At 53.0% G+C, this 12417-nt stretch overlaps 6 non-coding genes across 6 annotated transcripts; all 6 read right to left on the bottom strand.

The window, feature by feature from the left end:
* Positions 1 to 2517: 2517 nt before the first annotated feature.
* Positions 2518 to 2590, bottom strand: trnat-cgu (transfer RNA threonine (anticodon CGU)). The gene has a single exon. It is a non-coding gene; the product is annotated as a tRNA-Thr (tRNA).
* A 2631-nt stretch (positions 2591 to 5221) lies between these two features.
* trnai-uau (transfer RNA isoleucine (anticodon UAU)) lies at positions 5222 to 5294 on the bottom strand. Its single transcript has one exon. It is a non-coding gene; the product is annotated as a tRNA-Ile (tRNA).
* A 2330-nt stretch (positions 5295 to 7624) lies between these two features.
* Positions 7625 to 7697, bottom strand: trnat-ugu (transfer RNA threonine (anticodon UGU)). The gene has a single exon. It is a non-coding gene; the product is annotated as a tRNA-Thr (tRNA).
* Positions 7698 to 10082: 2385 nt separating this feature from the next.
* trnai-uau (transfer RNA isoleucine (anticodon UAU)) lies at positions 10083 to 10155 on the bottom strand. The gene has a single exon. It is a non-coding gene; the product is annotated as a tRNA-Ile (tRNA).
* Positions 10156 to 10746: 591 nt separating this feature from the next.
* trnat-ugu (transfer RNA threonine (anticodon UGU)) lies at positions 10747 to 10819 on the bottom strand. The gene has a single exon. It is a non-coding gene; the product is annotated as a tRNA-Thr (tRNA).
* A 602-nt stretch (positions 10820 to 11421) lies between these two features.
* Positions 11422 to 11494, bottom strand: trnat-ugu (transfer RNA threonine (anticodon UGU)). Its single transcript has one exon. It is a non-coding gene; the product is annotated as a tRNA-Thr (tRNA).
* Positions 11495 to 12417: the final 923 nt, after the last annotated feature.

Genomic DNA, 12417 nt, shown 5'->3' with positions numbered 1-12417 from the left:
GAAGGAGTGAGAGAGCGGGAAGGGGAGAGTGAAGGGAAGAAGTGAGAGAGAAGGAAGTGGTGAGTGAGGGGAAGGAGTGAGAGAGAGGGAAGGGGAGAGTGAGAGGAAGGAGTGAGAGAGAGGGAAGGGGAGAGTGAGGGGAAGGAGTGAGAGAGAGGGAAGGGGAGAGTGAGGGGAAGGAGTGAGAGAGAGGGAAGGGGAGAGTGAGGGGAAGGAGCGAGAGAGAGGGAAGGGGAGAGTGAGGGGAAGGAATGAGAGAGAGGGAAGGGGAGAGTGAGGGGAAGGAGTGAGAGAGAGGGAAGGGGAGAGTGAGGGATAGGAGGGAGAGATAGGGAAGGGGAGAGTGAGGGGAAAGAGTGAGTGAGAGTAAAGGGGAGAGTGAGGGGTAGGAGCAAAAGAGAGGGAAGGGGAGAATGAGGGGAAGGAGTGAAAGAGAGGGAAGGGGAGAGTGAGGGGAAGGAGTGAGAGAGAGGGAAGGGGAGAGTGAGGGGAAGGAGTGAGAAAGAGGGAAGGGGAGAGTGAGGGGTAGGAGTGAGAGAGAGACGGGGAAGAGGGGAGACAGAGGGAACACCAACAATAATGTGTATTTATATAGCGCCCTTAACGTAGTGAAATGTCCCAGGGTGCTCCACAGGAGGATTATGGGATAAAAATTTGACACCGAGCCACAAAAGTAGAAATTAGCGCAGGGGACAAGAGGTCGGTTATTAGGAGCGTCTTGAAGGAGGAAAGAGAGGTAGAGAGGTGGAGAGGTTTAGGGAGGGAGTTCCAGAGCTTGGGGCCCAGGCAACAGAAGGCCCGGCCACCGATGGTGGAGCGATTATAATCAGGGATGGTCAGGAGGGCAGAATTAGAGGAGTGCAGACATCTCGGGGGGTTGTGGGGCTGGAGGAGATTACAGAGATAGGGAGGGGTGTAGGGGCTGGAGGAGGTTACAGAGATAGGGAGGGGTGTAGGGGCTGGAGGAGGTTACAGAGATAGAGAGGGGTGTAGGGGCTGCAGGAGGTTACAGAGATAGAGAGGGGTGTAGGGGCTGGAGGAGGTTCCAGAGATCGGGAGGGGTGTAGGTGCTGGAGGAAGTTACAGAGATAGGGAGGGGCGAGCGTCATGGAGGGATTTGTAAACAAGGATGAGAATTTTGAAATCGAGGCGTTGCTTAATCGGGAGCCAATGTAGGGCAGCGAGCACAGGGGGTGATGGGTGAGCGGGACTCGGTGAGAGTTAGGACACGGGGCAGTGAGCACAGGGGGTGATGGGTGAGCGGGACTCGGTGAGAGTTAGGACACGGGGCAGTGAGCACAGGGGGTGATGGGTGAGCGGGACTCGGTGCGAGTTAGGACACGGGGCAGTGAGCACAGGGGGTGATAGGTGAACGGGACTCGGTGCGAGTTAGGACACGTGGGCAGTGAGCACAGGGGGTGATGGGTGAGCGGGACTGGGTGCGAGTTAGGACACGGGGTCAGTCGAGTTTTGGATCACCTCTAGTTTATATTGGGTAGAATGTGGGAAGAATTGAGAGACAGGGGGAAGGGGAGTGAGAGGTGGGGAGCGGAAGGGGGAGAGAGAGAGACAGGAAAGGATAGAGAGTGGGTGTGGCAAGGGAGGGGGGAGACGGGCAAAGCGAGATCGCGGGAAAGGGGGTAAAAGATGCAGAATGGGGGTCGGCAGAGAGAGATTTGGATGGAGAGAAAGTGTAATGGGGACGACAGCCTGTTGTTCCAGGGTCGGTATCAGAGCAGTTTAATATTTATAATTAAAGCCCTGGTTAATTGACGGTGAATTTAAATATTGAGCTAATTTTGAGTCTGCCCCAGTGAGATTTGAACCCACGACCCTGATTTACTAGACCAGTGCTCTAACCCCTGAGCTATGGAACCACCTGTTTTGGGAAACGCAGGGTAAGGAGCAGGAAAGAGAGGGGAAGGGAAAAGAGAGAGTGGAAGGAGTGAGAGAGAGGGGGAAGGGGAAATAGAGGGAGAGGGAAGGGTGGCGATGGAGTGAGTGAGAGAGGATAATGGATGAGAGCGGAAGGGGAGAGCAAGTGATGGAAGGGGAGAAAGGGGAAGGGGAGAGATATGGGAAGGCAAGAGAGGGAGGAGGCAAGGGAGAGAGAAAGGAAGGGGAGAGAGAGGGAGCACGGGAGACTCTGAAAAGAAAGGGAAAAGAGAGGAAGGAGGGGAGTGAGGGAAGTGGAGAGTGAAAAGGCGAGGGGAAGGGGAGAGAGGGTGGAGAGCCTGGGTTGGCGAAAGAGACAGAGTGAGCGGAGAGAGGGGGTGAGAGAGTGGATAGCGGAGAGAGAGGGTGAGGCGAGGGAGGGGGAAAGGGGGAGAAGGGAATGAGTGAGAGACGGGAAAGCGATAAAAAGGTGTAGAACGGGTCTTGATGAGGAAGGGAGAGAGAGTGTCAGAGAGAGGAAGGGAGCCTGTTGTTCCAGGGACAGTCTCAGAGCTGTTTAATATTTATAATTAAAGCCCTTGTTAATTGACAGTGAATTTAAATACTGAGCTAATTTTGAGTAGGCCCCAGTGAGATTTGAACTCACGACCCCTGGTTTACGAGACCAGTGCTCTAACCCCTGAGCTATGGAGCCACCTGCTATGGGAAGTCAGGGGAAGGAGCAGGAAAGTGAGGGGAAGGGAAAAGAGAGAGTGGAAGGATTGAGAGAGAGGGGGAAGGGGAGAGAGATCGGAAAGAGAGAGAGGGAGGAGGCAGGGGAGACTCCTGCCTCCGTCTCTTCAATATTCGCCTCTCAACATCGATATATCGGGTCTTTCACGTAGTAAAACATCCCAAGGCAACTCAGTCACACTCTGTCCCAATCTCTCTGTCTCTCAATCTCTTTCTCTCTCTCCCTCTGTCGCTCTCTCTCTGTCTCTCTATCACTTTCTCTCTGTCGCTAACTGTCTCTCAAGCCGGAAGGAGGTAGAGAGGGGGAAGGGGAGAGTGAGAGGAAGGAGTGAGAGAGAGGGAAGGGGAGAGTGAGGGGAAGGAGTGAGAGAGAGGGAAGGGGAGGGTGAGGGGAAGGAGTGAGAGAGAGGGAAGGGGAGAGTGAGGAGAAGGAGTGAGAGAGAGGGAAGGGGAGAGTGAGGGGAAGGAGTGAGAGAGAGGGAAGGGGAGAGTGAGGGGAAGGAGTGAGAGAGAGGGAAGGGGAGAGTGCGGGTAAGGATTGAGAGAGAGGGAAGGGGTGAGTGAGGGGAAGGATTGAGAGAGAGGGAAGGGGAGAGTGAGGGGAAGGAGTGAGAGAGAGGGAACGGGAGAGTGAGGGGAAGGATTGAGAGAGAGGGAAGGGGAGAGTGAGGGGAAGGAGTGAGAGAGAGGGAAGGGGAGAGTGAGGGGATGGAGTGAGAGAGAGAGAAGGGGAGAATGAGGGGAAGGAGTGAGAGAGAGACGGGGAAGAGGAGAGACAGAGGGAACACCAACAATAATGTATATTTATAAAGCGCCTTTAACGTAGTGAGCACAGTGGGTGATGGGTGAGTGGGACTGGGTGCGAGTTAGGACATGGGGCAGTGAGCACAGGGGGTGATGGGTGAGCGGGACTGGGTGCGAGTTAGGACACGGGGGCATTGAGCACAGGGGGTGATGGGTGAGCGGGACTCGGTGCGAGTTAGGACACGGGGGCAGTGAGCACAGGGGGTGATGGGTGAGCGGGACTAGGTGCATGTTAGGACACGGGGTCAGCGAGCACAGGGGGTGATGGGTGAGCGGGACTCGGTGCGAGTTAGGACACGGGGTCAGTGAGCACAGGGGGTGATGGGTGAGCGGGACTGGGTGTGAGTTAGGACACGGGGGCAGTGAGCACAGGGGGTGATGGGTGAGTGGGACTCGGTGCGAGTTAGGACACGGGGCAGTGAGCACAGGGGGTGATGGGTGAGCGGGACTCGGTGCGAGTTAGGACACGGGGCAGCGAGCACAGGGGGTGATGGGTGAGTGGGACTCGGTGCGAGTTAGGACACGGGGCAGTGAGCACAGGGGGTGATGGGTGAGTGGGACTCGGTGCGAGTTAGGACACGGGGCAGCGAGCACAGAGGGTGATGGGTGAGCGGGACTTGGTGCGATTCGGACACGGGGCAGTGAGCACAGGGGGTGATGTGTGAGTGGGACTCGGTGCGAGTTAGGACACGGGGTCAGCCGAGTTTTGGATCACCTCTAGTTTATATTGGGTAGAATGTGGGAAGAATTGAGAGACAGGGGGAAGGGGAGTGAGAGGTGGAGAACGGAAGGGGGAGAGAGAAAGACAGGAAAGGATAGAGAGTGGGTGTGGCAAGGGAGTGGGGAGACGGGCAAAGCGAGATCGCGGGAAAGGGGGTAAAAGATGCAGAATGGGGGTTGGCAGAGAGAGATTTGGATGGAGAGAAAGTGTAATAGAGACGACAGCCTGTTGTTCCAGGGTCGGTATCAGAGCAGTTTAATATTTATAATTAAAGCCCTTGTTAATTGACGGTGAATTTAAATATTGAGCTAATTTTGAGTATGCCCCAGTGAGATTTGAACCCACGACCCTGATTTACTAGACCAGTGCTCTAACCCCTGAGCTATGGAACCCCCTGCGTTGGGAAACGCAGGGTAAGGAGCAGGAAAGAGAGGGGAAGGGAAAAGAGAGAGTGGAAGGAGTGAGAGAGAGGGGGAAGGGGAAATAGAGGGAGAGGGAAGGGTGGCGATGGAGTGAGTGAGAGAGGATAATGGATGAGAGCGGAAGGGGAGAGTAAGTGATGGAAGGGGAGAAAGGGGAAGGGGAGAGATATGGGAAGGCAAGAGAGGGAGGAGGCAAGGGAGAGAGAAAGGAAGGGGAGAGAGAGGGAGAACGGGAGACTCTGAAAAGAAAGGGAAAAGAGAGGAAGGAGGGGAGGGAGGGAAGTGGAGAGTGAAAAGGTGAGGGGAAGGGGAGAGAGGGTGGAGAGTCTGGGATGGCGAAAGAGACAGAGTGAGCGGAGAGAGGGGGTGAGAGAGTGGATAGCGGAGAGAGAGGGTGAGGCGAGGGAGGGGGAAAGGGGGAGAAGGGAATGAGTGAGAGACGGGAAAGCGATAAAAAGGTGTAGAACGGGTCGTGATGGGGAAGGGAGAGAGAGATTTAAAATGGGAGAGAGAGTGTCAGAGACACAAGAAGGAGGAGAGAGGAGGGGACCCTGTTGTTCCAGGGACAGTCTTGGAGCTGTTTAATATTTATAATTAAAGCCCTTGTTAATTGACTGTGAATTTAAATACTGAGCTACTTTTGAGTAGGCCCCAGTGAGATTTGATCTCACGACTCCTGGTTTATAAGACCAGTGCTCTAACCCCTGAGCTATGGAACCACCTGCTCTGGGAAATACAGGGGAAGGAGCAGGAAAGTGAGGGGAAGGGAAAAGAGAGAGTGGAAGGAGTGAGAGAGAGGGGGAAAGGGAGAGAGATCGGAAAGAGAGAGAGGGAGGAGGCAGGGGAGACTCCTGCCTCCGTCTCTTCAATATTCGCCTCTCAACATCGATATATCGGGTCTTTCACATAGTAAAACATCCCAAGGCAACTCAGTCACAGTCTGTCCCAATCTCTCTGTCTCTCAATCTCTTTCTCACTCCCTCTGTCTCTCTATCACTTTCTCTCTGTCGCTCACTGTCTCTCGAGCCGGAAGGGGTTAGCGAGGGGGAAGGGGAAAGTCAGAAGGGAAGGGAGAGAGAGAGAGAGAGGGAGGACAGAGATTGAGGATTGAGTGGAGAGAGAGGAGCGGAGAGTGGGAAGGGGAGAAAGCGGGGGAAAGGGACAGCGTGAGGGAAGGAGTGAGTGAGAGGGGGAAGGGGAGAGAGGGAGAGAGAGAGATGGAGAGAGAGCGGAGCGTGTCAGTAGTTGTTATTACATCGATAGTCCACTACGTGGGGCTCTATTAGAGGAAGAGAGAGGGAAGGGGAGAGTGAGGGGAAGGAGTGAGAGAGAGGGAAGGGGAGAGTGAGGGGAAGGAGTGAGAGAGAGACAGAGAAGAGGAGAGTGAGGGGAAGGAGTGAGAGAGAGGGAAGGGGAGAGTGAGGGGAACGAGTGAGAGAGAGGGAAGGGGAGAGTGAGGTGAAGGAGTGAGAGAGAGGGAAAGGGAGAGTGAGGGGAAGGAGTGAGAGAGAGGGAAGGGGAGAGTGAGGGGAAGGAGTGAGAGAGAGACGGGGAAGAGGAGAGACAGAGGGAACACCAACAATAATGTATATTTATATAGCGCCTTTAACGTAGTGAAACGTCCCAAGGTGCTCCACAGGAGGATTATGGGATAAAAATTTGACACCGAGCCACAAAAATAGAAATTAGCACAGGTGAAGAGGTCGGTTTTAAGGAGCGTCTTGAAGGAGGAAAGAGGGGGAGAGAGGTGGAGAGGTTTAGGGAGGGAGTTCCAGAGCTTGGGGCCCAGGCAACAGAAGGCCCGGCCACTGATGGTGGAGCGATTATAATCAGGGATGGTCAGGAGGGCAGAATTAGAGGAGTGCAGACATAAGGACATAAGAATTAGGAACAGGAGTAGGCCATCTAGCCCCTTGAGCCTGCTCCGCCATTCAATAAGATCATGGCTGATTGTGGGGTTACAGAGATAGGGAGGGATGTAGGAGCTGGAGGAGATTACAGAGATAGGGAGGGGTGTGCAAAGTTACAGAGATAGGGAGGGTTGTGTGGCTGGAGGAGGTTACAGAGATAGGGAGGGTTGTGGGGCTGGAGGAGGTTACAGAGATAGGGAGTAGTGAGGGGCCATGCAGGGATTTGTAAACAAGGATGAGAATTTTGAAATCGAGGCATTGCTTAACCGGGAGCCAATGTAGGGCAGCGAGCACAGGGGGAGATGGGTGAGTGGGACTGGGTGTGAGTTAGGACACGGGGGCAGTGAGCACAGGGGGTGATGGGTGAGCGGGACTCGGTGCGAGTTAGGACACGGGGCAGTGAGCACAGTGGGTGATGGGTGAGCGGGACTGGGTGCGAGTTAGGACACGGGGGCAGTGAGCACAGGGGGTGATGGGTGAGTGGGACTCGGTGCGAGTTAGGACACGGGGCAGTGAGCACAGGGTAGTGATGGGTGAGTGGGACTCGGTGCGAGTTAGGACACGGGGGCAGTGAGCACAGGGGGTGATGGGTGAGCGGGACTCGGTGCGAGTTCGGACACGGGGCAGCGAGCACAGCGGGTGATGGGTGAGTGGGACTGGGTGCGAGTTCGGACACGGGGCAGTGAGCACAGGGGGTGATGGGTGAGCGGGACTCGGTGCGAGTTAGGACACGGGGCAGTGAGCACAGGGGGTGATGGGTGAGCGGGACTGGGTGCGAGTTAGGACACGGGGCAGTGAGCACAGGGGGTGATGGGTGAGTGGGACTCGGAGCGAGTTAGGACACGGGGGCAGTGAGCACAGGGGGTGATGGGTGAGTGGGACTGGGTGCGAGTTAGGACACGGGGCAGCCGAGTTTTGGATCACTTCAAGTTTCTATTGGGTGGAATGTAGAAAGAAATTTGAGAGAGGGGGAAGGGGAGAGGATGGGGAGAGTGAGGGGAGAGGGAAATGAGTGAGAGATGGGGAAAGCAAGAATAAGATGTAGAATGGGTCAGGGAGAGAGAGTGTAAAGGACACAAGGAGGAGAGGGGAGCCTGTTGTTTCAGGAACAGTCTTGGAGCTGTTTAATATTTATTATTAGGCCCCAGGGAGATTTGAACCCACGACCTCTGGTTTACAAGACCAATTCTCTAACCCCTGAGCTATGGAGCCACCTGCTCTGGGAAAGACAGGGGAAGGAGCAGGAAAGAGAGGGGAAGGGAAAAGAGAGAGTGGAAGGAGTGAGAGAGAGGGAATAGAGACAGCGAGAAAGAGAGGAAAAGAGAGGGAGGGGATGGAGAGAGAGAGAGTGGAAGGAGGGAAAGAGAGGGCTAGGGGTGGGAGAGAGAAAGGGGTGAAGGGGAGAGAGAGGAAGGAAGAGGAAAGAGATGTTAAGGGGAGAGAGGGGGAAGGAATGAGAGAGATTGGAGGAAATGGGTAGAGGAGAGAGAGGGAAACGGGAGAGTGCGGAAGGGGAGAGAGAGGGGAATGAGTGATAAAGAGAAATGGGGAGAGCGGCAGAATGTGTAGTGATGGGGAATGTCGGGAGAGAGGGAGAATGAGAAAGGGGGCGAAAGGAGAATAGGAGAGCTTTGTGTTTCAGGGTCAGTCTCAGAGCTGGTCAATATTTATTATTAAATCCCTTGTTAATTGACAGTGAATTTAAATACTGAGTTAACTTTGAATAGGCCCCAGTGAGATTTAAACCCACAACCACTAGTTTACTGAACCAGTGCTTTAACCCCTGAACTATGGAGCCACTTGTTCCAGCGAAAACAGGGGAAGGATCAGGAAAGAGAGGGGAAGGGAAAAGGAGTGCGGAGGGAAGGGAAGGAGAGAGAGTGGGGAAGGAGTGAGAGAGTGGGAAGGGGAGACAGCGAGGAAGAGAGGGAGTTGGAGAAAGAGAGGGAGGGGATGGAGAGTGAGAGTGTGGAATGGGGGGAGAGAGAGGGGAAGGAGTGGGAGAGAGGGGGGGAGGGGAGAGAGATGTTTAGGGGAGAAAGGGGAAAGGAGTGAGAGAGAGGGGGAGGGCAGCGAGGGGGAGAACCTGAAAGGAAAGGGAAAAGAGAGAGACGTGAGTGTAACGGTGTGGTGGTGGTCCCGGGGGTCAGGTTCACCTCTGACCTACTTGAGCGGTTCGAATCGCCCCCACTCCCTTGGGTTCTAGACTCTGGATTTATTTGGGGGGGTGTGACAAAGTGCAAAGGTCAATGGTTTGGTGCAAAAGAACTTTGATTTTATTAAAGACAAGAAAATACAATGTCAAAACTTATAATCACTCTGATAAAGAACAATACATTACACATTCAAAGGAGGTGTACAGTAAAATGACACCTCCCACCTCCCCATACCTAATCCTAGCTAGGTTAGACTCCAGGGCAGGCAGGGACTATGCTTACCAATCCTTTCTGGTCAGTTAGCGGTAGTTCACGGTTTCGGGGTTCCTTGAATTGTGTAGGTTCTGCTTGCCGTACCCCGAACGTCGGAGAAGGCTTCTACCTACGCAATCTTCAGTTGGGTTGAGTCCACTGATGCGGTAAAGCACGTTTTGGATCTATGGGGTAAGTACCCGGTTTTCTTCGTTAGAAATAGGTTCAAAGTCTCTTTGGGTAATGTTTTCACCTGTTGGTAGTCAGGACTTAGATTGTAGACTGGAAACTTTCGATTCTTCGGTTTCTTCCAGTTGGAGTTTATTTGCAGTTTGGTCGATCGCGGTGGTTTTTTATTGATACCACGTTGGCTGTGGTCATTTGTTGCCGCGATGGTGATGTTCTTCCTTCAGGACTTCAGGACTTCGAGGCTGGAGAAGTTAGTTTACAACGGTCGCGTTGGTTTCTCTCCCTTCTTGATGACACAAGCGTGGTCTCGGTTGTTTGGCAAAGTATGTCACACCCTCTGTTAAAACAGGGGCCAGTTATACGGTTTGAGTGGTTCTAATCTTCACACCAAATCAGTCCAGGATTCTTTGATTGAATTTGGCGGGCTTGACTCTTCTTTGTAATATTTTGGCGGGCTCGTTCAAAGTTAATATGTTTTGTGTGGGTTGATGTTCGATAAACTGTTTCCTGATGGAAATATTAGTTTGGTAATCGCAATGTCCTTTTGTGCTTAGTTGTTCGCATACAGGCTGGATTGGGCCTCTTGGTGATGTATATGCTGAAATGGTTTTCCAGATTCAGGTTGATGGTTGGCTATCTCTGGGTTATTTGTTGTAATGTTAATGTCTCTTGTGGAGAAGGATTCTCGAATACCCATTTCTCCAGACAAGTTATGTTAGTCCCAACACCCAGACAGCCTCAATAATCAAGTTGTCTCCTGTCAGTTCTTTAGGCCCGCACACAGCCTTGAATATGTCTTTAAAAATTCCAAAATTCTATTCCAAGTTTGTAGTTTCTTCCATAAGCACTTTAGGGTTCCAAGCTTTCCGATCGATAGTCCCAAATTAAATATCCTTTTGAATGAGCCCAAACACTGTGAGGGGGTTCATCTGAATGTTGCATCCTTTCAAGGGGGAAGAGAGTGGGAGGAATGAGAGACAGGTGTCTCAATACTAAAATTAGGCTGCAGTGAGATTTGAACTCACGACCCCTGGTTGATAAGACCAGTGCTCTAACCCCTGAGCTATGGAGCCACCTACTCTGAGAAAGACACGGGAAGGAGCAGGAAAGAGAGGGGAAGGGAAAAGAGAGAGTGGAAGGAGGGAGAGAGAGGGGAAGGAGAGAGAGTGGGGAAGGAGAAAGAGAGGGATGGGAATGGGAGAGAGTGGGGAAGGAGTGAGAGAGATGGAAGGGGAGACTGGTCTTTGGCCAGGGACTCCCAGGTGTCGGTGGGGATGTTGCACTTTATCAGGGAGGCTTTGAGGGTGTCCCTTGTAACGTTTCCTCTGCCCACCTTTGGCTCGCTTGCCGTGAAGGAGTTCCGAGTAGAGCGCTTGCTTTGGGAGTCTCGTGTCGGGGCATGCGGACCGCCCAGCAGATAGCTCTTGGTCGGCTGGTGCGGACACGATGGGCCGAAATGGTCTCCTTCCCTGCTGTAAGTTTCTATGAGTCGATGATATATCGGTGTCTCTGAGACTGGATGTGGAAAAGGTGGGATACAGACTGGGGGTGGGAAGTGAAAGTACTGTGGGCAGATTGTAAAGTGCGGAGTGAGTGGTTCCTGTTGATGGTGTCGGCCTGTCGCTGATTGACGGTCAATTCAGTAACAGAAGCCAAAATTGAGTAGGGCCCAGTGAGATTTGAACCCACAACCCCTGGTTTACAAGACCAGTGCTCTAACCCCTGAGCTATGGAGCCACCTGCTCTGAGAAAGACACGGGAAGGAGCAGGAAAGAGAGGGGAAGGGAAAAGAGAGTGTGGAAGGAGGGAGAGAGAGGGGAAGGAGAGAGAGTGGGGAAGGAGAAAGAGAGGGATGGGAATGGGAGAGAGTGGGGAAGGAGTGAGAGAGTTGGAAGGGGAGACTGGTCTTTGGCCAGGGACTCCCAGGTGTCAGTGGGGATGTTGCACTTTATCAGGGAGGCTTTGAGGGTGTTCCTTGTAACGTTTCCTCTGCCCACCTTTGGCTCGCTTGCCGTGAAGGAGTTCCGAGTAGAGCGCTTGCTTTGGGAGTCTCGTGTCTGGGACATGCGGACTATGTGGCCCTGCCCAGCAGATAGCTCTTGGTCGGCTGGTGCAGACACGATGGGCCGAAATGGTCTCCTTCCCTGCTGTAAGTTTCGATGAGTCGATGATATATCGGTGTCTCTGAGCCTGGATGTGGAAAAGGTGGGATACAGACTGGGAGTGGGAAGTGAAAGTGCTGTGGGGAGATTGTAAAGTGCGGAGTGAGTGGTTCCTGTTGATGGTGTCGGCCTGTCATCGATTAACGGTCAATTCAGTAACAGAAGCCAAAATTGAGTAGGCCCCAGTGAGATTTGAACCCACGACCCCTGGTTTACAAGAGCAGTGCTCTAACCCCTGAGCTATGGAGCCACCTGTAACACCAGCTCCTGTTTACATCTTACTATTGTTAACAAGGAGGTGGGGCCCGAATAATCATTCTCGGTGATTCATCCCTGAACATTGACAGAATCTTACAGCACACAAGGAGGGCCATTCGGCCCATCGTGTCTGTGTCGGCTCTGTGAGAGAGATTAGTGCTTGGAAGTTGTAAAAGGAGGGAGAGAGGGGAATGAGTGGGAGAGGGAATGGGAGAGAGAGGGGGAAGGAGTCAGCCAGAGGGTAATGGGAGAGAGCGTAATGGGAGAGAGTGAGTGGGGGAGGGGAGCAAGATGGGAAGTCGAGAGAGGGAGGAGGCAGGTGAGAGAGAAAGGAAGGGGAGAGAGAGGGAGCAGGGGAGAATCTGAAAAGAAAGGCAAAAGAGGGAGAGAGAGGAGTGAGGGGAGGGAGCGGAAGGAGAGAGAGAGAGGGGAAGGGGAGAGAGAGAGGGAAAGGGGAGAGAGAGATGGAGAAAGTGAGATTGCGGGAAAGTGAGAGAGGAGTTAAAAAAAAAAATGTCCAACGGGTCGTGATCTGGAAAGCAGAGAGACAGGGAAAGGTGTGAGGGGAGCCTATAGTTCCAGGGTCAATCTCAGAGCTGTTTAATATTTATAATCAATGCCTTTGTGAATTGACGGTGAATTTAACTACTGAACTAATTTTGAGTAGGTTGCAGTGAGATTTGAACCCACGATACCTGGTTTACTAAATACTGTTTGAAGAATGAGGAGGGGGTCAGTGAAACACTCAGATTGTGTCTCATCCCCCAGACTCCTGCCTCCGTCTCTTCAATATTCACTTCTCAACATCGATATATCGGGTCTTTCACGAAGTAAAACATCCCAAGGCAACTCAGTCACACTCTGGCTCTGTCTCTCTTTCTCTCTGTCTTTCTCTCTTTCTTTCTGTCTCTCACC

The sequence above is a fragment of the Pristiophorus japonicus genome, unplaced genomic scaffold (genome assembly GCF_044704955.1).
Source record: "Pristiophorus japonicus isolate sPriJap1 unplaced genomic scaffold, sPriJap1.hap1 HAP1_SCAFFOLD_940, whole genome shotgun sequence".
In the NCBI taxonomy this organism is placed as follows: domain Eukaryota; kingdom Metazoa; phylum Chordata; class Chondrichthyes; family Pristiophoridae; genus Pristiophorus; species Pristiophorus japonicus.
Note: the sequence above shows the minus strand (reverse complement) of the source record. Positions and strands in the feature narration are given on the sequence as shown.